This window comes from Alligator mississippiensis, chromosome 3 (assembly GCF_030867095.1).
Source record: "Alligator mississippiensis isolate rAllMis1 chromosome 3, rAllMis1, whole genome shotgun sequence".
In the NCBI taxonomy this organism is placed as follows: domain Eukaryota; kingdom Metazoa; phylum Chordata; order Crocodylia; family Alligatoridae; genus Alligator; species Alligator mississippiensis.
The window spans coordinates 295,982,554-296,004,967 of record NC_081826.1 but is presented as its reverse complement, the minus strand read 5'-3'; positions in this window follow the sequence as shown (position 1 = coordinate 296,004,967).

Here is a 22,414-nt window from a genome sequence, read left to right as displayed (position 1 = left end):
TTATGGTGCTCAGGAGAGGTCCTGGAAGACTGGAAAGTGGCCAATGTGGTGCCAATCTTTAAGAAAGGGAGGAGGGAGGACCCAGGAAACTATAAGCTGGTTAGTTTGACCTCTATACCGGGTAAAATTTTGGAAAAAATCATCAAGAAGTTCATTTGTGAGAGACTAGCAGAAGGCATGATGCTGAAGGATAGCCAACAGGGTTTAGCTGTGGGCAGGTTGTGTCCGATCAACCTTGTCTCCTTCTATGATCAAGTAATGAACTGGCTAAATTTGGGAAATGCAGTCAATGTCATATACTTGGATTTTTAAAAGACCTTCACTATGGTCTCTCATAACCCTCTCATAAAAAACAAACAAACCCAGGGGATTGTGGGCTGGCAGAGTCCACAGTCAAGTGGACTGGTAACTGGGTAAGAGTTCGAACCCAGAGAGTCTTCGTGGATGGTAGTATTATCTTGGCGGGAGGTGGCCAATGGTGTCCTGAAAGTTTGGCTTTTGGCCTTATACTGTTCAACATCTTTATCAATGATTTAGATGGGGATGTGGAAAGCACTCTGGTCAAGTTTGCAGATGATACTAAGTTATGGGGAACAGTGGTCACACTAGGGGATAGGATATGGATCCAAGTGGACCTGGACAAGCTGGAAAGGTGGGTGGAGCAGAACCTGATGCAGTTCAATAAGGATAAATGCAGAGTACTTCATCTGGAGAGAGGTAACCAGCAACATGTATATACATTAGAAGGAGATGTCCTGGCCAGCACAATGGCTGAAAGGGAACTCAGGGCTATGGTTGATCATAGGATGAACATGAGCCGCCAGTGCAGTGCTGTGGTCAATAAGGCTAATAGCATACTGGGATGCATTAGCTGCCGTGTCCTGAGCAGGGCTAAGGAAATGATACTTCCACCTTACTCAGCGCTGGTGAGACCCCAACTGCAGTACCGTATCCAATTCTGGGTGCCACACTTCAAAAAAGACATGGAGAATCCTGAAAGGGTCCAGAGAAGGGCCACAAGAATGATTAAGGGCCTGGAGGACAAAGCTGATGAGGCAAGACTAAGGGATCTGGGACTGTTCAGCCTGGGGAAGAGAAGACTGAAGGGGGACTTGTTGGCCATCTATAAATATGTAAGGGGGGAATATCAAGAGTTAGTAGAAAAACTGTTCACTAGGGCGCCCAAGGGGAGGACATATTGAGGGTTATAGATTGTACAGAAAGGACAGCGTAGGGAAAAAAAGGGGGAGGGGTTGCGCTCTATGTCAATGAGCAATATACGTCAACCTTAATCAAGATGGAATCCAAGGATGAGGAAGTAGAAGGATTGTGGGTTAGGCTACATGGGGGGCAAGGAGAAAGGGATTTGGTGGTAGGGGTCTGCTACAGACCCCCACACCAAGGGGAAGAAATAGATGCGGGGCTCCTGAGGCAGTGCTCGGAGACCATAAAAGCTAAAGAGGCGGTAGTCATGGGGGACCTAAACTACCCGGACATCTGCTGGGAGATGCAGACGGCAAAGTCCCACTGCTCATGCAGGTTTCTAACCTGTGTACAGGACCTCCACCTGACACAGGAGGTACACGGTCCCACTAGGGGGAATGCCATACTGGATCTGGTATTGGCAACGGGGGTTGACATGGTAGGGGACCTACAGATTGGTAGCCATCTGGGGGACAGTGATCACCTAATAATAGAATTCACCATAAGACATTGAGTGGGTAAGGTAACTAGTAGGGTGAAAGTACTAGACTTTAGGAAAGCTGATTTAAATTAACTCAGGGGATTAGTCAAGGAAGCACTGCAGAGTAGGAGTTTTGAAATGATGGGAGCCCAAGAAGGGTGGCTGTGCCTTAAGGAAATGATCCTTTGGGCACAAAGCAAAACAATACCCGTGTGAGGTAAAAGAGGGAAAGGGGCCAGGAGGCTTCCCTGGATGACCGCAGAAATCCAGGGCAGCCTAAGGGCCAAAAGGGGAGCACATAAAAAGTGGAAACAGGGAGAGATCACCAAAGACGAATATACCTCCTCTGCTTGTGTTTGTAGGGAGGCAGTTAGACGGGCCAAAGCTACCATGGAGCTGAGGATGGCAACCCAAGTAAAGGACAACAAGAAATTGTTTTTTAGATATATAGGGAGTAAAAGGAAGGCCCAGGGAGGAATAGGACCCCTGCTAAATGGGCAGAAACAATTGGTGATGGACAGGGGGGACAAGGCTGAACTCAAAACGAGTTCTTTGCCTCAGTGTGCCTAAGTGAGGGGCATGACAAGTCTCTCATTGGGATTGTAGAGAGGCAGCTGCAAGGCACCAGACTTCCATGCGTAGACCCTGAGATGGTGCAGAGTCACTTGGAAGAACTGGATGCCTTTAAGTCGGCAGGCCCGGATGAGCTCCATCTGAGGGTGCTGGAGGCGCTGGCCAACATCATTGCAGAGCCACTGGTGGGAATATTCGAACGCTCGTGGTGCATGGGCCAAGTCCCGGAGGACTGGAAAAGGGCCAATGTGGTCCCCATTTTCAAGAAGGGGAGGAAGGAGGACCCAGGCAACTATAGGCCAGTCAGTCTCACCTCCATCCTTGGCAAAGTCTTTGAAAAAATTATCAAGGCTCACATTTGTGAGAGCCCGGCAGGACAAATTATGCTGAGGGGAAACCAGCACGGGTTCATGGCAGGCAGATCATGCCTGACCAATCTAGTCTCTTTTTATGACCAGGTTACGAAACGCCTGGACACAGGAGGAGGGGTGGATGTCATATACTTAGACTTCAGGAAGGCCTTCGATACGGTATCCCACCCCATACTGGTGAACAAGTTAAGAGACTGTGACTTGGATGACTACACAGTCCGGTGGGTGGTGAATTGGCTGGAGGGTCGCACCCAGACAGTCGTGGTGGATGGGTCGGCTTCGACCTGGAAGGGTGTGGGCAGTGGGGTCCCGCAGGGCTCAGTCCTTGGACCAGTACTCTTTAATGTCTTCATCAGTGACTTGGATGAGGGAGTGAAATGTACTCTGTCCAAGTTTGCAGATGACACAAAGCTATGGGGAGAAGTGGACACGCCGGAGGGCAGGGAACAGCTGCAGGCAGACCTGGATAGGTTGGACAAGTGGGCAGAAAACAACAGGATGCAGTTCAACAAGGAGAAATGCAAAGTGCTGCACCTAGGGAGGAGAAATGTCCAGCACACCTACAGCCTAGGGAATGACCTGCTGGGTGGCACAGAGGTGGAAAGGGATCTTGGAGTCCTAGTGGACTCCAAGATGAACATGAGCCGGCAGTGTGACGAAGCCATCAGAAAAGCCAATGGCACTTTATTGTGCATCAGCAGATGCGTGACGAATAGGTCCAAGGAGGTGATACTTCCCCTCTATCGGGCGCTGGTCAGACCGCAGCTGAAGTATTGCGTGCAATTCTGGGTGCCGCAATTCAAGAGGGATGCGGATAACCTGGAGAGGGTCCAGAGAAGGGCCACTCGTATGGTCAAGGGCCTGCAGACCAAGCCCTACGACGAGAGACTAGAGAAACTGGACCTTTTCAGCCTCCGCAAGGGAAGGTTGAGAGGCGACCTTGTGGCTGCCTATAAGTTCATCACGGGGGCACAGAAGGGAATTGGTGAGGATTTATTCACCAAGGCGCCCCCGGGAGTTACAAGAAATAATGGCCACAAGCTAGCAGAGAGCAGATTTAGACTGGACATTAGGAGGAACTTCTTCACAGTTCGAGTGGCCAAGGTCTGGAACGGGCTCCCAAGGGAGGTGGTGCTCTCCCCTACCCTGGGGGTCTTCAGGAGGAGGTTGGATAACCGTTTAGCTGGGGTCATCTAGACCCAGCACTCTTTCCTGCCTATGCAGGGGGTCGGACTCGATCTATTGAGGTCCCTTCCGACCCTAAAATCTATGAATCTATGAATCTATATGGCTATAAACTTTTAGAGGATGGTTCAGGTTGGATGTAAGGAAGCACTTCTTTATGTTAAGGGTCACCAGAATCTGGACTAGACTTCCCGAGGAGGTGGTGCAGTGCCCAACCTTGGACATCTTCAAGAGGAAACTGGACAGACACATTGCCGGGATCATTTGATTTCAGCAGTATTCCTGCCCAGAGCAGGGTGGTTTGACTCAATGATCTCTTGAGATCCCTTTCAGCCCTTAATTTCTATGAGTCTATGATATTATACTTTTGATTACACCTGGGATTGACTGGAAAACTTGGACAGGTCTTGGGGTAATGTGGACCCAGAAAGCCTAGATATTAATTAATTGGACCCAAGATATGCCAGCATGCTCTGGACCAGAGCAGGGTCACATGCATTTGGCAAACAGTAAATTCATGAAAAATGCAGGGCAGGTGGATGTAGTAGGAACAACATTATTTTCAAATCTAAATCAAATCTAATGAATATTTTTGGCTGAAAATACTAGGAAAAGTAAATGATTTGATTTTGTGTTTCTGAATAATATTGCTTTTCTGAAATTAACTATTTTTTTTTTCCTTAAGAGTAAAAAAAATGTTAAATGGCTTGAAAGTTTAAAGAAAACATTTTCAAGTTGCATAGATAGAAAAAAAATTAGTTGAGGTCAATATTTTGTTGTTGTTGTTGTTGCTTTGTTGGGTACAAATCTTTAAAAATCCATTATTTGTACAACCCTGAGATGGTCTTGAAAAAGAAAAGAATGGAAAACTACTGATTTCTTGGGGTAAGTATTGTTCCTTTAACTGCTGGCTAGACACTTTGCCTTTAGGAGTGATCTTGACTGAATTTAAGGTTTAATAAATCTGTTGCTGCTTCTTGGCTGAAAAATATTGCCTTTATTTTTTGAGGTTGTGCTATGCTCAGTGAGCACTTAATATCTATTATCTATAGTCTCCCATACTTACAAACGTGATGACATCATCCTATCAAACTCATAGTAAATGGTGGGTTTGATTTTTTTTTTTTAATCTTAAATTTAAAAGATATTTCCAAATTTGAATAAAAGTGATTTCACAAGGGGAAATACACTGTTAAAATATATCTGACCTGAGTCAATTGTGTGCGCTCTACCTATCTTTATAACATTTGGTCTCATAAATCAACACAAAACTGCCCATGATAAGTGAGCCATTTCAATAATAAAGACAGATATTAACTTTTTTAGTAAATTAAGGCTAATGAGCATTTCCCTAGTACCTCACAATGGAGGTTGTATGCACACATGCATGAAGTGCAGCACCAGGTGCTTTTAAAAGCACCCAGCATTGCATTGCGTGCATTTGTATAAATGGCAAAATGCACATCAGCACTGAGAAAATGGTGGCAGTACGCTTTTGAACTAAAACACATTGAAGGTGTTTTAGTTTCAAAGCGCACCACCACCATTGTCTTAGTGCTGATGTGCATTTTGCCATTTATACAAATGCACACGACGCAGCGCTGGGTACATCAGCTCGTGCACTCTACATACTCGCTGAATTGAGTCTGCTCTGAAACGCTGGATGGCCAGTGCATCGGAGCAGACAAATGTATGTGTATAAACGCCCAGAGGTACTAGATTTAATATGGATTAACAAAAGTTCATTCATGCATGTGTAGATGCACCCTGTAGGATCCTGTCTAGCATTCAGCAGGGACCAGAAGTTCAAATTTGAGACTAAGTTTCAGTTTGAAGGAGTTTTTATCAATACTGGGACACTGGAAAGAAGAAATCAGGACATATGGCTCTTTTTAAAAGAACCTGTACCTGGTTTAAGAGCAAACAGTTCCCAGCTGCTTGGGAAGCCAGTCAAAGAGTATGTGTAATGACTACCTCTAACAGTACCACCTCTCGACTTCCAAGATAACTACAAGTCTAACACTTTTTCTTCATTTTAAATGCATTTTGTGCTTGCATAAAGTACTATTTTGGCAGCTGTAAAGACCGAAGGTCCTAGTCCCCTTCCCTCCCCCACCCAAAAAAGGAATAGTATGAGTAGTAGTAAGAGACAAAACATATTATATCCTATCAACACATCTGAATAGTAACTTAAAAGGAACTGCAGTTACTCCACCCTCCATTATCCATTTGGGTCATAGCAGCCAGCATGGTGAAAGTTGTTTTCCAATACCATGTTAATGGTCTTTTTTTAATGAATTCATTATAAAAATGTGCACATCTGTCAATTGTTAATTGAAAGTTGCCATCAAGTTCTTTTGCACAGTTGTTTTCAAATGGTAGTGATTTCTCAGCTTCTGGCACGGGAATAAAGATGTAAATAGTCACCCAGAGGTGAAAGGCTGTGGATTCTTTAAAAAAGCATCCTTGTATCCTTGACTCAGGATGAAATCAGGAAAAAGAAAAAGCATTCAGTGAACCAATGAAGCTGAACAGATTAGAAATATTGACTGTGTTATTTCTAGTCCTACCATACTCTGGCAGAAATGGAGAGGTAACGAATATGAAGGAGGAAATGTTTTCGTCCTTTTTTTTTTCTTTCCTTTCCTTTTTGGTGCATTTGTTTGTACTGTCCTGCTCTTTGAGACTCTCACTAACACGACGCCGGAAATCGCCTAACTTTGAGCCCTGTCTGCAGCTTTCTCGCAAGATCTAAAGTTCTGGGAAATAGAGCCCCTAAATATGCACATATCCAAGCTCCTCTTCACTAAAGAGAAACGATTCTCATATCTCAAAGTGACAGCCATCTCTAGAAATCACAGTGACCTATTCATTAAAGCCCCGAGTCCCATGTGCACAGCAGAATTCATTAAGCGATGTATTCTCTGAGCAAATGCTATAGCATTCCTCCGCCTGACATTCATAAATATTTGTGCCGTGCAATTACCCGGGAAAACTTCTGTGGTTGGGAAAAGAAATATTAAAATAAAGACAATGTTCTTTTCTTTCCCTTTTTTGTTGCCCCCAAAAAGATTTGACTTCTGTCAGTCAGGTTTAGAGCGCTGCTGGTGTTGCATGAAGAATGGGACCAGCTCTCTACATCAAAAATATCATCTCGGACAAGGTCATTTCATTTCATCAGAATCGGCGCTAAGGCCCCGGTATGGGGAGACATTTATAGCCCACTGTCACTCTCACAAGTGACAGAAATAGAGGGTGGAGCAGGTGCTGAGCAGAATTGTCATATTTCCATAACAAGGCCGGGGAGCTTTGTGATTTATGAATGCTCAATATATAACCGTGACGCCCCTGTGAGTGAATATACAAGTTGCAAATCTGTAAACAGCTAGAGTGGGAATTTGCTAATCTCTGCCTGCTGTAGCTTATTCTGTGCAGGTCCTCAAGCTTTGTATGAGAAAGTTTTGACATTGTGCTCTGTGAAAACATACACAGCGTCTTGCCAGGGCTTGTCAGCAAGGACAATAACACATTTTACTAAGTCTGTAAAACCTATCATTGTTCATAATGTCACACTGTTGAGAACTGGAAAAGCAGAACTAATAAGGCCTTTCTAGAACAATTTCTAATGTTCCTTGAAAAGCAACTGCATGGTTTTTACTTATTACCCTGAACAGAGATAATCCAAAGCTCCGACTAAAACCAAGACGACAGGAGCTCTCTCCACTTTTGGCAGGCAAGGGACTTCCAAATGAGCACATTTATTTAGGATCAAATGTTACTCCTCTTTTTCTTCCTTTCTGCCCCAGCTTCCTCTTTAAATTATGCTCTTTTGCTTTTATGAAGGAAGGAAAGGTCAGTGCCCTTCACTGTTAGGAGGAGATTCAAAACTCTGAAAGGAAAAGGAAAATAGATGCACTACATCTTACTGCAAATGGGACTGCCTGGGGTGGAAGTGTGTGGGAATAGTTCCAGCGTGCTGTGAGGGTGATAACAGAGGCACCTAAATCCTCTTGGTTTTATTACATGGACCTTGGATTGTGTGTTACTCAAGCTTTCTGCAACACTTTGGATGATTTGGCTCTTTCGGGTGATTTTCAGACCTTCTGGCAACCATGATCTAGACCTCCTTGTCCTGAGATCTGCTCAATGCAGATATGTGTACAAGGCATCGTGTAGCCAGTAATGGCCCCATGAGTGTCTGGTCTTATCTTTGATGCCATGCAGATGACTAGGAGAATTCGTATTTGTCTGGTTACATCTCTGAGTATTTTCCAGCCCATTTGCACACTGGAACAGAAAACGGAACTGAACCCAACACTGTTCAAAAAACTTTTTTTCTGCAGTAAACCATTGCTTCCCCTTCTCACCCTATCTGACCCCAAAAAGTAATGCGAGGGATGACAATAGAGGTCAAATGAAACAGCAATATGAGTAAAACCACTACAAGATTTCTTTTTAAAACAATGGGAACATCTACATGTGTGCTTTAATGCACATTAGCCAACTTTAATGTGCATTAAAACATCACTAAGGGTATTTGTAACGTGCTCCGGGAGGTGGAGGGGTGCTTTAATTAGCACAGCTCTGAAAGCCGTGCTAATTAAAGTGCCTGGAGTGTCACACGTATCAGCATCTCCAGACTGAAAAATGGCAGTGGGGCACATTGAACTAAAGTTCATCAAATGAGCTTTAAAGTGCCCTGCTGCCATTTTTCAATGCGGGGACACTGATACACGCGACGCTGAAGTCTGCTGGAGCACAGTAATCATCACACTCCAGCAGACTTAATTAATTAATTAAGGCTGCTCCAACGTGCTGTAATTACAGCCTCCCTGCTTGTGTATAGGAGCTGTAAAAACACGGGCTACTTACACACAAGAAGGAGCCTGCTGAGATGCGTTAGAAATCCAGCAAGTCAGAGCAGATTCGATTAATCGAGTCTGCTGGAGCACATGAATTGATGCGCTCTGGCAGCTTTGCATGTATCAGTGGCGCAGCGCATCTCTGGGCTGAGAAAATGGTGGTGGTATGCTTTGAAATAAAACACAATGGATGTGCTTTAGTTCAAAGCTCCCTGCCGCCATTTTCTCAGTGCGGGGACACACTGCCCCGCTGATACACGTGACACATAGGCACTTTTAATTAGCCCAGTTTGCTGATTAAAAGTGGCTTGCGCCACGTTGGGAGAATGCAAAAAAATGCCCATGCTATTTAGTTAATGTGCATTAAAATAGGCTAATGCACATTAAGCATCACTGAAGAAATGGTGCTCTTCAGTTAATGACAGGATAATGCACATTTTCCTACTTCCTTAGGCTGTATCTACATGTGCACTTTAATGTGCATTATCTTATTTTAATGTGCATTAGATCACCATTAAAAAAACCCCACTATTTAGCTAATGCACATTAAAATAGGCTAATGTGCATTAAGCATCACTTAAAAACAATGGCCTCCAATACCCACGCAGGGAAGCAGCTCTGATGCGCTGTAATTACAGTGTGTCAGAGCAGACTCAGTTAATTGAGTCTGCAGGAGTGTGGTAAATACCGTGCTCCATCCAGCAGATTCCACTGACACGTGTATCAGTGTCCCCATGATGAAAAATGCCAGCTGGGCACTTTAAACTATAGCTGATTCAATGAGTTTTAGTTCAAAGCACCCTGCTGCCACTTTTTAGTGAAGGGATGCTAATGTTCAATGTTCTGGATGCTTTTAATTAGCATGGCTCTGAAAGCTGAGCTAATTAAAGTGCCCCCCTCACCCCCATCTCACAAAGCACAGAATCATAAAGTCATTGAAAATTGGGATGGGATGGGACTTCAGGAAGTGCCATCTAGTCCAACCCCCTGCTCAAAGCAGGGCCAGCCCTAGCTACATCATCCCGGCCAAAGGTTTGTCCAGCCAGGTCTTGAAAACCTCCAAGAATAGAGAGTCCACTACCTCTCTGAGTAACCTGTTCCAGTGTTTTACTTGGCAGCACACCTACCAATACAGCCCAGGATGCCGTTAGCCTTCTTTGCAACATGGGCACACTGCTTTCTCATATCAGCTTATTGTCCACTGTCACCCCCAGGTCCTTTTCTACAGAGCTACTGCCCAGCCAGTCAGTACCCAGACTGTACTGGTGCATGGGATTGTTCCCTCCTACGTGCAGGAGTTTGCACTTGCCCTTGTTGAACTTTGTGAGATTCCTTTTGGCCCAGTCCTCCAATTTGTCTAGGTCACTCTGAATCCTAGCCCTACCCTCCAGCATATCTACTACTCCTCACAGCTTGGTGTCATCTGCAAAGTTGCTGAGAGTGCATGCCATCCCATCTTCCAGGTGGTTGATGAAGAGATTAAACAAAACTAGCCCCAGGACCAATCCCAGAATACTTCACTTGATACCGGCTGCCAACTAGGCATTGAACCATTGATTACTACCCTCTGAGCCTGATGATCCAGCTAGTTTTCTATCCATGTTATAGTCCATTCATTCAGCCTGTACTTCCTTAGCTTGCCTGTGAGAATGTTGTGAGAGATCATATCAAAAGCCTTGCTAAAATCAAGGTACACCACATCCACCGGTCTCCCCACATCCACAGAGCCTGTCATCTCATCATAGAAGGCAATCAGGTTGGTCAGACAGGACTTACCCTTGGTGAATTCATGCTGATTGCTCCTAATTACCCTCTTCTCCTCCAAGTGCTTAAAAATGGATTTCTTGAGAGTCTGTTCCATGATTTTTCCAAGGACTAAAGTAATGCTGACTGGTCTGTAGTTCCCTGGATCTTCCTTTTTCCTTTTTTTAAATATGGGCACTATGTTTGCCCTTTTCCAGTCATCTGGGAGTTCTTCTGATTGCCATGAGTTTTCAAAGATGATGGCCAAGGCTCTGCAAACTCATCAGCCAACTCCCTCAGCACCCTCAGGTGCATCCCATCCATCCCCATAGACTTGTATTTGTCCAGCTTTTCTAAATAGTCCCTCACCTGTTCTTTCACTACTGTTTGCTGTTCACCTCCTCCCCAAAATATGCTGTCAAGTGCAGTAGTTTGGGAGCTGACTTTGCCTGTGAAGACAGAGGCCAAGAAGGCATGAGCACTTCAGCCTTTTCTGTATTGTCTGTCACAAGGCTGCTTCCCCCATTCAGTAAGGGACCCACATGTTCCCTGATACCTCTCTTGCTACTGACCTATTTGTACAAACCCTTCTTGCTATCTTTCACATCCCTTGCTAGCTGCAACTCCAACTGTGCTTTGGCCTTCTTGACTTCATCCTTGCATGTCCAAGCAATGCTCTTATATTCTTCCATAGTTATTTGCCCAAGTTTCCACTTCTTACAAGCTTCCTTTTTGTGATTTAGTTTATTGAAGAGCTCCCTGCTAAGCCAAACTGGTCTTCTGCTGCATTTGCTAGTCTTTCTGCACATTGGGATGGCTTGTTCCAGTACTCTCAGTAAGGTTTCTTTTAAGTACAGCCAGCTCTCCTGGACTCTTCACCCCTCAATCTGGCTTCCTAGCAGATCCTGCCCATGAGTTCCCTGAGTGAGTCTAAGTCTGCTTTTCTGAAGTCCAGCACATCTATAAATGCCACATGTTCTTCAGTTAATGTGCATTAAGACAGGGTAAAGTGCATCTTCCTAGTATGTCACAATGGAGGTTCTAGATTTAAAATGCATTAGTTAAAGCACATTAATGTGCATATAGACACAAGCATTCTGCATGATTAACTGAAGGGAATGAGGGAAATCTGTGCAACAAGCTGTAACTGGAATCAAGACTTCAGTATAATTCAAGAAAAGATCAGACATTATTGATTATGACCATGCTTTACTGGTATTCACATTGGTTGGGTAAAAATACATAGCAAATATGACTGTCTATATTATGTTGACAAGAATTAATCCCACCATCTGCTTGGTTATCTCCAAGGTTTGCCCAGCAAGTAGCAGAGAGAGAGACATGGGATGAAATTTGGAGAAGGTTAATGCAGAAAATACTTTGCCAAAGTGAAATGTATCACGTTTGCCTACTGATTCAGTGGAAATGTCAGCTACTTTCTAGTCAGGGTGAGATCTAAATTGGTAAATTAGGCCTCTAAATGGGACTTGGGGAAATTTAAAAGCCTAAGTCGGATAACTGTATCCTGGCCAGCTCTGGTCCAGCAGTTATAAAACCCTTGTAAGTGCCTACATTTTGGTGCAGAAATATCCCTAGGCACTTAAACTGACTTTCCTGGGCATATGCCTACAATCACTTGTATTTAAGTACTAGGAGTGGTAAGGTGACATCATTCACCAAGGAAGTGGGAGGCTTTAATGCTAGATTCTCTTCAACTTAAGGAGATTCAAACCCACATCTCTCAGCACCTAAAGAGTGTCTTTGCTACAGAATGGGCCTGAAAGGAGGTCCCTTTTACCCCTTGCTGTGACAGCTGAAGCCCTGGGCAGAAGGGTTTCCGGGTTAACAAGGACAGGAGGTGACCCAGCTACAGGGACCATGGCTTTATATCTAGCTCGGGCACTCATCTGGGATGGGAGGGTCCTGGTTTTAGTTCCAACCCCCTGATTTATTTCTGAGTTTGACCCAATGACTGTTTCAATGTAAAACACATAAAAAAGAGCAAACGCCAAGGACCAAAAATACAAAACCCTCAGAAAACAGTGAGATGCTCTGGATTTTGGGTGGACAGAGGTGTCTAATGTGGAGCTGCGAGCCAGAAACCTATAATTCCAGAGTCTGAAAGACTCCTATTCTCAGTGTTTCCTATTACCTAGAAGTAGGCAAGTCCATGCTTACTGCCCAGGGTCCTCTAACTAACCTTTCAGGGACCCTTAACTGTCCCCACTGAAGGTATCAGGAACTAATACACCTGACCCTGTTTTTGAATCACTCTACAGGAGACAACTATTTTTAATTCCCTCAGCACTGAAGTAGAGGTAAGGAACTGAAGAAGCTGAAGTTTACCTGAGATAGTTAGGATCCAGGAAAATTATTCAATATATATGCTTTTACTCTAGGCCTGGAAACTTCCTCTGAAACCTCATTTTAGGGAGAAGACACTGAGCTGTTTGGGCCATTGATATTATTATGATCATCATTTCAGTGCTTAGGCTTGTTTAAGGTTTAGGTCAATTTGGTTTTGTTCTCTGAATTGTCTTTGCCAACTCTATTATGACAACAGAAAGTAATAAAAATCAGAAGTTAGATACACACGCTTTAGAGTGGGGCTCTTCTTTTTTCAAAGAACAGAAAACCACAAAATTTAGCCTGGCCCATATCTACTCAGGTACTGAAACAGTCTTAGCAAGCTCCAGAAGTTAGCTTCATAAGGCACAGGCCCTATTTTCTGTTCACGGTGATGTCCATGCAAAGGTTATCTGCATGGGCCCAGTAGATGGTGGAGTGATGATTACACATGGGTAGTGCTGTTGTTCCTCATGCATCCAAATGCAAGGGGCTTGCGTGCAGACCATTGCAAGCATACATTTGTTGGCCTCTTATCAAATTTGGCCTGAAACGTACAAAGCCGATAAAATTTCCACCACATCCCTCGGGCAATTTGATAGATTTCACTTTGGAAAAGTATTGCCTACATTTACCTTCCCTGAATTTCACCCCATAATTTATACCTCTGATTCTTGCTGGGCAAACCTCATCGCTAACCAAGTTGGTGATGTTGCTTGTTGATTTCTGTCTAAATCATATATGTTTACATGGAGCCCAACATGCTTTATTACACTGATGAACAAGTTATTCATCTGGCCCTCAAACGGAAAACTGCCTTGATAATGTGCCTTTGAAATATGCAGCAGTTTGGTTGAAAATACTCTGATGATACTTTCATGGCTGCCATTTATCTTTTTTTCCACCCCCCTTCTCAATTTTAAAACGTATTGTCAGATTTATTTGCTGTAGTATTAAATTTCAAAGCCTAACCATTTCTAACCCAGCACTTCTAATGTGATTCAGTCCTTTGACTCAAAAGTCTCATTCTCAGATATTAAATCAACATGTGCCTTTATGACTCAACATTTATCTGTGGGATGATGACTGAATTCATAATTTAGAAAGGCATCTGTATAAATAGATCTCTACTAATAACTGCAGAAGATAATATTGCCACGCTCCTTTTTATTAAAAAAAAAAAAGCAGAAATAAAGATCTTTAAAAATATGTTCTTTGTACATCTATAACGAAAATGACCATATATATATATTTGCGTAAAGGCTTCTTTTACACTGCTTGCAGTGCCTTATATAAATGGTATTTATACCCACTTTGATGCCTTTTTATGCCACTAGAGTGGTGCAAAGGGCCTTGATAAAACCAAAAAAGGCCCATAGTCTGAGGATTATTAATTAAATCACACTTCAACCACACCACAACTGGATCTATGATAGTTTGCATATGACTATAAATGCTGGAGTAAAATCGGCAATTTTAAGTGCAGTTTTGATCCCCCCGGTCAGATAGCTGTAACAGGGGAGGGACATTTCTACATTTTCCTCCATAGATTTTTTTTTTAACTTTTTGATAGCTTTTTTGAAGCTTGGAATTGGCATTATAACTTCCTCGGTGGCTACACCAAAGGGTTTGGTGTCATAAGTCTTCTGTCCCATTTTTCAATCTGCAGCTGCCTCATCCCATCACTTCTGGTAGGTCACTTGAGTTATGTTCCTCATTTTACCCACCGGCCGTCCTTTCATGCTTATCCACTTCAAAAAGTGGGCTGTGATTCTTTCATCTCTCACACATGTTTGAATAGGGATAGTATAGGGCTCGTTTCCACCATTTCTGTACAGTTTAATGTTGGCAATTAAGCCACTCAGAATCAGGCAGTGGAAAGCAGAGTCTTGTTCCTGCCTTGACTCCCACATCTCACATAACTCAGTGCAAGATCAGTGTGTTTTGAACATGTACGAGCCAGCGGAAGAAAACAGGAGGAAAATAAAGGGATCCGATTAACAGGGACGTGCAGACTTAAAGGCGGATTGTAGTCGTGCCATCCGCTGTGCTTTATGGACAGATTCACCACCCAAATAGGGAGAGAATTTCAACTTCCCCTTTTAGTTTCAACTCAGGTTTGCAAGGAGCTCATTTTGGGGACTAAGCCAAGGCTCTGCTCTTGTGGGTGAATAGCCCATTCAGTGGATGAGAGTGCAAACTGCCCTCCTCACTCCCCCTGTCACAACAGCCTGCTTTGCTCCAGTTGCTGTGTGTTGTTTTGTAAAAATGGATATGTGCCTGCCTAGTTGACTACACACGTCTCTATTCTGCACAAGTGACAACTCATAATTTCCCCCATTTCTATATACTTGGGGTGATAGTCTGCTTTTATTCCATCTTCCAGGAGAAAATAATTGGCACACCTTGTTTCCCTTCAGAGGAAACCCTTAGGACTCTTACCTCATCCCAAATTCCCAAAGACCAATTGACCTAAAACTCTCTCTCCAGCTCCAAACATATTGCCTAATGGTAGGTTAGCAAGTGAGAACTTGCAGTCCAAAACCAGGAGAGTGATAAACAATGATGGGAAAATTCAAGCAAGGTGCAATTCAGGCAAGAAAAAGCGTCTGAACAGGGAGGAGAAGAGAAGGGAGAAGAAAATGAGATTCATTTTAAATCTTAATTTAATAAATTGTGCTAAAGATGCTGAAAAATGCATTTAGCTCTGAACCTCCAGGACTGTACATTGTGAACTAGCATCTAGCCGTAATGGGGTTTCTGCTCCATCAGCTGCAATAATTATTTTCCTTGATTTGCCTTGGACATTTTGTATAACGATTCCTCTGTGTGTGCATTTATTTGGTTTCTGGGTTTTTTAAATCCTCCCCCCCCCCAAAAAAAAAAAAAAAAGTGAGGGGAAGGTAAGGATTATTTCAGTCGCATTTTGGTTGCTTTATTCATTCTTCACAAGGCATTGTACCCCAAGCACAGGGGTACGATGCAGCACCCTTTCTCTGCCCAATCCAGGGAGGTTGTGTGGTGGGACAGTACCATCTAGCAAGTGTTAGCTCAACTGTTGCCACTTGTGCTTTTACCATTTTCCATATGATGCCATGTGCCTCCCTACCCTTCTGCCTCTGGGCGTCCTCTGTCCACATCCCAGGATAACAGCTGTCATCTAAGGATTCCCCCAGGTACCTATAGATAAAAGTATCTCTTTCTGTTACCATCCATTGCCTCAATCTTGCATGCTACTGATATAATCAGGTTTAAAGTTGCTCAATCATTTGCAGGAATCATACTACATTTATATGTATTAGTACAAATATCCATAAGCTATTCCCTGCAATTGCACTACTAAGCAGGCACACATTATCCTGGGTGCTAAGGATCTCAATCTAGGCTCATTGCTCTGTTATTCCAAGAATTGTACAGACAAGGGACAAAGAAGGCAACACGACTCCAGAGTTTATAATGTTTACAGCAGACTGGATGCAAGACATGGATGGAAATACAGAGTTGGGGAAAGGGATGGGGGAAAAAGAAGTTACCATGAATAAACATGGTACAGAAGAGTGGTGCTTGCACTTTGTCACTCACATAACAGTAAAGGGACTTCTTTGGTTTCCAAACTAACAAAACATTGTCTGCTGCTCTCATCTCTATGTCATTTTCTATAGTGGCTTCAATATGAAATTCCATCCCCTCCCATCTAATTCATTAACCCAACATTTATTTCATCATTCAAGTTCCTCCTAAAATTTCTTTCCCTTCTTGATGTTGACAAGAAATAATCACAAGATAAGTGTGTGTATTTGTGTGTACACACACACACACACACACACACATACATATACATGCACATACATACATATATATACATATATATTTAGATATCGATATATAGATAGAGCTATATATGGATAGATCAGTGATGTAAGTAGTTGTGATATAGCTATAGATATATTTATATCTATTAAATCTTCCATCTCAAATAGAGATTTTGCCCTGGTTGCCCCACTCCCCTCTATATCTATCTATCTATCTATCTATCTATCTATCTATCTATCTATCTATCTATCTATCTATTTCAGGAAAGCTGACTTTGACAAGCTTAGAAGGCTTGTTGGTGAGGCCCTAAGGGACTATGACCTGAAGGGGAGGGGAGTTCAGGATGAGTGGTTGCTCCTCAAGGCAGTGATTCTGAAAGTACAAGCAATGTCTATCCCATCTCAGAGGAAAGGCAGCAAAAGGGCACAACAGTCTTCTTGGCTCTGCAGAGAACTAGTGGACCTCCTGTAACTAAAAAGAAAGACCTATAAAGGATGGAAGATGGGATCTGCCCCAAAGGAGAAATACTCTGCACTGGTCCGGACCTGTAGGGAGTGAACCAGGAAAGCCAAGGCTGTGACTGAACTCCAACTGGCTCCATGTATCAAAGACAATAAATAGTCCATTTTTAGATATGAAGGGGAAGCACGAGTAACATTGGCCCCCTCCTAAACCAAAAGGGATGACTGATGCCCAGGAAAAAGCCAACCTGCTTAGTGGGTATTTTGTGCCAGTTTTTCACAAGTCCCAAGGGACAGCCCTGCTCCATACTGTACAGGACACCCAGGGTGAAGGAGAATTGTTACCCTTCATCAATGTAGACCATGTGAAGGCACACCTTGAGAGTCTGGAAAGCTTCAAGTTTACACCCCAGGGTACTTAAGGAGCTGGCAGGCATCATAGCTCAGCCCCTGGCACGGATCTTCAAAAACTCGTGGCACTCTGGTAAAGTGTCTGAAGATTGGAAGAAGGCCAATATGGTGCCTATGTTCAAGAAAGGGAGTAAAGTAGATCCAAGGAACTATAGGCCCATCAGTCTGACCTGTTATCATGGGGAATATCTTGGAAAAAAATATTAAAGAGACCATCCTTGAACAGCTGGCTGATGGCAACATCCTAAGGGATAGCTAGCACAGGTTTGTTGCCAGTAGGTCTTGCCTGACCAATCTCATCTCCTTGTATGACCAGGTGACCTATCACCTGGACAAGGGAGAATAGATTGACGTCATAAATCTTGATTTTAAAAAAGCTTTCAATCTGATGTCCCATGATCTCCTCATGGAAAAATTGGCCAGCTGTGGCCTCAGCTACATCACAGTCTGCTGGCTGGGCAATTGACTCTGAGGTTGGACCCAGAGGGTGGTAGTTGATAGAAGTAAATCATCGTGGTGCACCATGACCAGTGGGGTCCCTGAAGCCTGTGTTCTTGGTCCTATACTCTTTAATATCTTTATTAATGATGTAGACATTGGTATCAGAAGCGGACTGGCCAAGTTCACTGATGACACCAAACTTTGGGGTAGAGCATCCAAACCAGAGGACAAGATGGTGATCCAGGCCAACCTAGACAGGTTCAAAAAATGGGCAGATGAAAACCTGATGATGTTCAACACTGAGAAATATAAGGTACTCCACCTTGGGGGGGAAAAAAAAAACACAGCATGCTTATAGGCTCAGCAGTGCTACACTTATTAGCACCATGGCTGAAAGGGATTTGGGGGGGGTCATGACTGACCACAAGATGAATATGAGCCAACAATATGATGTTGCAGCTGCTAAAGCAAACAAAACTCTGCCTTGCATCCATAGATGCTTCTCAAGCAAATTCCAGGATGTCATCCTCCCACTGTACTCAGCCTTGGTGAGGCTGCAGCTGGAGTACTGCATCCAATTCTGGGTTGCACAATTTAAAAAGGATGTGGAGAAGCTTGAGAGAGTCCAGAGGAGAGCCACATGCATGATCAGAGGGCAGGAGAACAGGCCTTATGATGAGAGGCTGAGAGCCATGGGACTCTTCAGCCTGGGAAAGCGCAGGCTCAGGGGGGGACCTGATGGCTGCCTATAAGTACATAAGGGGTGTACATCAGGACCTGGGGGAACATCTGTTCACCAGGGCACCCCAAGGTATGACAAGTTCAAATGGTCACAAACTCTTTCAAGACCCTTTCAGGCTGGACATAAGGAAAAACTTTACTGTTCGAGCCCCCAAAGCCTGGAACAGACTGCTACCGGAGGTGGTGCAAACACCTTCTCTGGACTCTTTTAAGAGACATTTGGACGTTTATCTTGCTGGGATCCTTTCACCCAAGGTGACTTCCTGGCCCTGGGGCAGGGGGATGGACTCAATGATCTTCTGTGATCCCTCCTTCCAGTCCTAATGTCTATGAAATCTATCTATCTATCTAGGGGTGGGGGGCAGGTGAGACACATTTGTCAGCTCTCATGATGAGAAGGAGACTTGAAAATTTTACAGATGAAAATGCAAGCACACATCTTCTGAAAAGCTGGCTCCTTTAATCAGCTCTTGAATGGGAACTTACATTACAAGATTTTATTTCTATCCCCCCACCCCCCCTCCAGCTCTTAGCAAGCATTGTCCAAAAAGTTTGTGACAAACTTAGCAGGGAGATGAACACCAGTTTAGACTCTTACTCACCAGACTCTCTTCTTTGTGCAAATACCTTTGGTTTTCCATCCTTGGCAGGCTGCTTGGCTTCCACTAACAAAAAAGTCTGCATCAAGTACAGTCTTGAAAATGTACACGCGCGCACACACAAAAAAGAATAAAGAAAAAGCAACCTGATTTGGATCCTGCTGTGATGTGCGTTTATATCTTTCTGATCTATATTTTCTTTTATTAACTATCCCCTTACCCTGGATATCAGTGTTAGCTACTGATACTCAATTACACCCACTGGTAAAGCCTGCCCTGCAGGGCTTCTCACAGCAGTGCCCTTCTAGCACCAGCTCAGCAGATGAAAAGCAGATGGAAAATTCCAGGGGTTCGGGTCTGAATGTTTCAATGATAAGTTAGCATAACACGGATTGATGAGACATGTGTTTTGGGTTTGCTATGCAAAGCTGCATTGTAAAGGCCTAAGCATCATGGGTAACGCCTGCTGTTTCAGTGTGACTGGACTGAAATATGGAGAGGGAATAATAGGAGCATTAGGTCTAGGAAGCATGGAGCTCAGATCAGTGAATCAGAGGACACCAAAGTAAAAGGAAGAATAAAAAAAGGGACTGAGCAGAGGGGGAATATCAAGGCTAGCTCATTACAGTTGGGCCCCTTGAGTCAAACATCTAGTGGGACCTTGCTTTAGTACTTGTGCGAGACACTTCTTTGGTAGGAGGTGTGCGTCAAGAGGTTGGGGGGTAATTTTGACCTCAGATCTCACTCAGACCAGGGTAAATGCAGAGTGCTTCCACGATTGCCCATGAGGATTATCCTAGCCTCAAACCGATCTCAGTAAAATATGAAGGTAAGCTTTAGTGAGTGCTTGCCCTTGCTGCCATTGAAACCAATGGTGAGCAAGCTGTTAAATCCGTGACAGCAGAATAGAGCCCAGAGTCAGTTTCTATCCCAATCCAACGATCGGTGTTTATAAAGCCCTCAAATTACTTCCCACACATGTTCCTCATTCTTATTCATGTTATTTATGTATTTAAATCTTTGCTCACTGGGATACTCTCATCAGATGCACATCTCGCTTTCGGGAGAGTTCCCGGGGGAGAGGCAGTCATACAATATTACTCCAGCACTCTTCAGTACAACACAAACAATATCCTGCAGTATAACTCAATCGGAGCTAGCAGGCAGCTGCACTGAACAGTCACCCTATCAATTAATTTTAATAATAATGCTTAGCACTTACAAAGTGTGCTTCATCTTCAAAGTGCTTTTCAAAGAGTGAGGGCCAGACTGGGGCTGCCCCAGAGTGGCTATATGCAGAGGGGGAAGGGTAGTGAGGCACATGGCATCCTATGGAGAGCACTGCACTTCTCTCTCCTTCCTCTGCCCCCCACTCGATTCTGGTCTGCCTTCAAGCTGGTAGCACTTTGGGTTTTGTTTCAAGCCAGGGGTCCACAGTGCTGTCCCACGCCAAAAGTTGAATGCCAGAAATAACCGGTCGTTCTGATGGGGCCTTGTTACATCTCACCAGTGATGTAAGTAGTTGTGATGGTGGAAAAGTGGGTGCACAAGTCTCTTCCCATTCATTCTATGTCAGGGCTATAAAGAGAGAGTGTCACTGAGGACAAATGACCCCATTCTCAGGGCACTAAAGTGTGAGCCTAATAGGTGGAATAAGATCTGGCTCCTAATATTTCATTTTTATTTCCTGTTAGTCTTTAAAGAGGGGAGAAGAAAAACCAAACACTATTGACTGAGACTGTCTTTTATCTGATGGATCATACCTATATGGGCCTGAACAGTTACCATGGATTCTCCTGGCACTAGCCAAACTGCAAACAGAAATATACTGTTAAGAGGTGAAGCATATTTGTGGGAAGTCAGCAAATTGAAGTGCTTTAGCACTATTGTTGCAATAGGAATAGTGAGCAAGAAAGCCACCTCTATGTGGCAGCTGCATGGTAGCAAAAGACATGTCAAACACAGAGATGCATATACTGTATGGGCCAGATTAACCTCCGCTATAAGCTCCTAGAAGTCACATTAAGGGATAAAAATTTAGCTTATTTCTCAGGAGTTCTCACAAATATATTCTTCACAGCTGCTGGTGAACAGCTTGTCCCACATCTGCCTGCTGTGGCTTTTTTCTTTCTTATTGTCTTCCTCTAAAACTTTATACTGGCCACTCTTAGAGACAAAACACTGGACTATACATGCATGACTCTGGTACAGTATAGCAATTCCTATGCTTATGAAACCTAGGATAGTTTCAGGATTAAACTGAATTTTGATTAAAACAACCTGTTTTGTTTCTATGGTGCTGCATAGTCATTTATTTTTTTTCCTTTTTGAGATTTAAAGTTTTTTATTGTTTTATGGATATCAAGCGCATAAAGGAAAATATACTGTAGATCAGTTGCAATCATTTTGTCATTGCTGAATGATATTATTATCTAAAAAGCATTTATGGAAGAGAATATATGATCCATATATTCATAAGATTTGTTTAAATTGGCTTAATGTTCTCACCAATACATCATGCATAGCTTCTTTTTGTGTTAATCACATGTTTCTGGAAAACAGGATCCATATATCTTTGCATTTTATCATATCTATTGTTTAGCTAGGAGCTTTTTTTAATATATCCAGAAAAAATAATTTTATTCAGTGCATCATTTTATAGCATGAAATTTGGAGGGGGTTTATGATCTCGGATAAACTTTCCTTGCGATATCTGAGAAACCCTCCAGACACCCGGATCCCAAAAAGCAGCCCTCTCTGTGCGTCTTGATGGAGTATCATGGACTTTGATGCTTTTGAATGACTGTTTGCCTTCATTAAGACAGCTCATGAGCTCAGGGATCAACCTGCACTACTCTAATCCCAGGGTCATTATCAGAGCCTAAATGGAAACCCTTAAACACACATATTTGGGCACCTGCCTGATTTTCAAAAGAATGAAAATCTTTCCCTTTGAGCAGATTTAACATTCCCAAAAGAAAAAAAAAAAAAAAAGCTGAAATCTTTTATTTTGTTAATTTTGAGAGAGCGCTGTTGGTTGGTTTTCAGCTCTTTCTGCACTGTGGGTCTGTTTTCAGTTATTTCCATATTGATGCTGGTCCTTTAGTAAAAGGGGAAAAATTTTTATCTTTGCCCTGAAAGCTGCAGTCGGATTCTGGGTTCCAGTCCTTGGATAACATAGCTT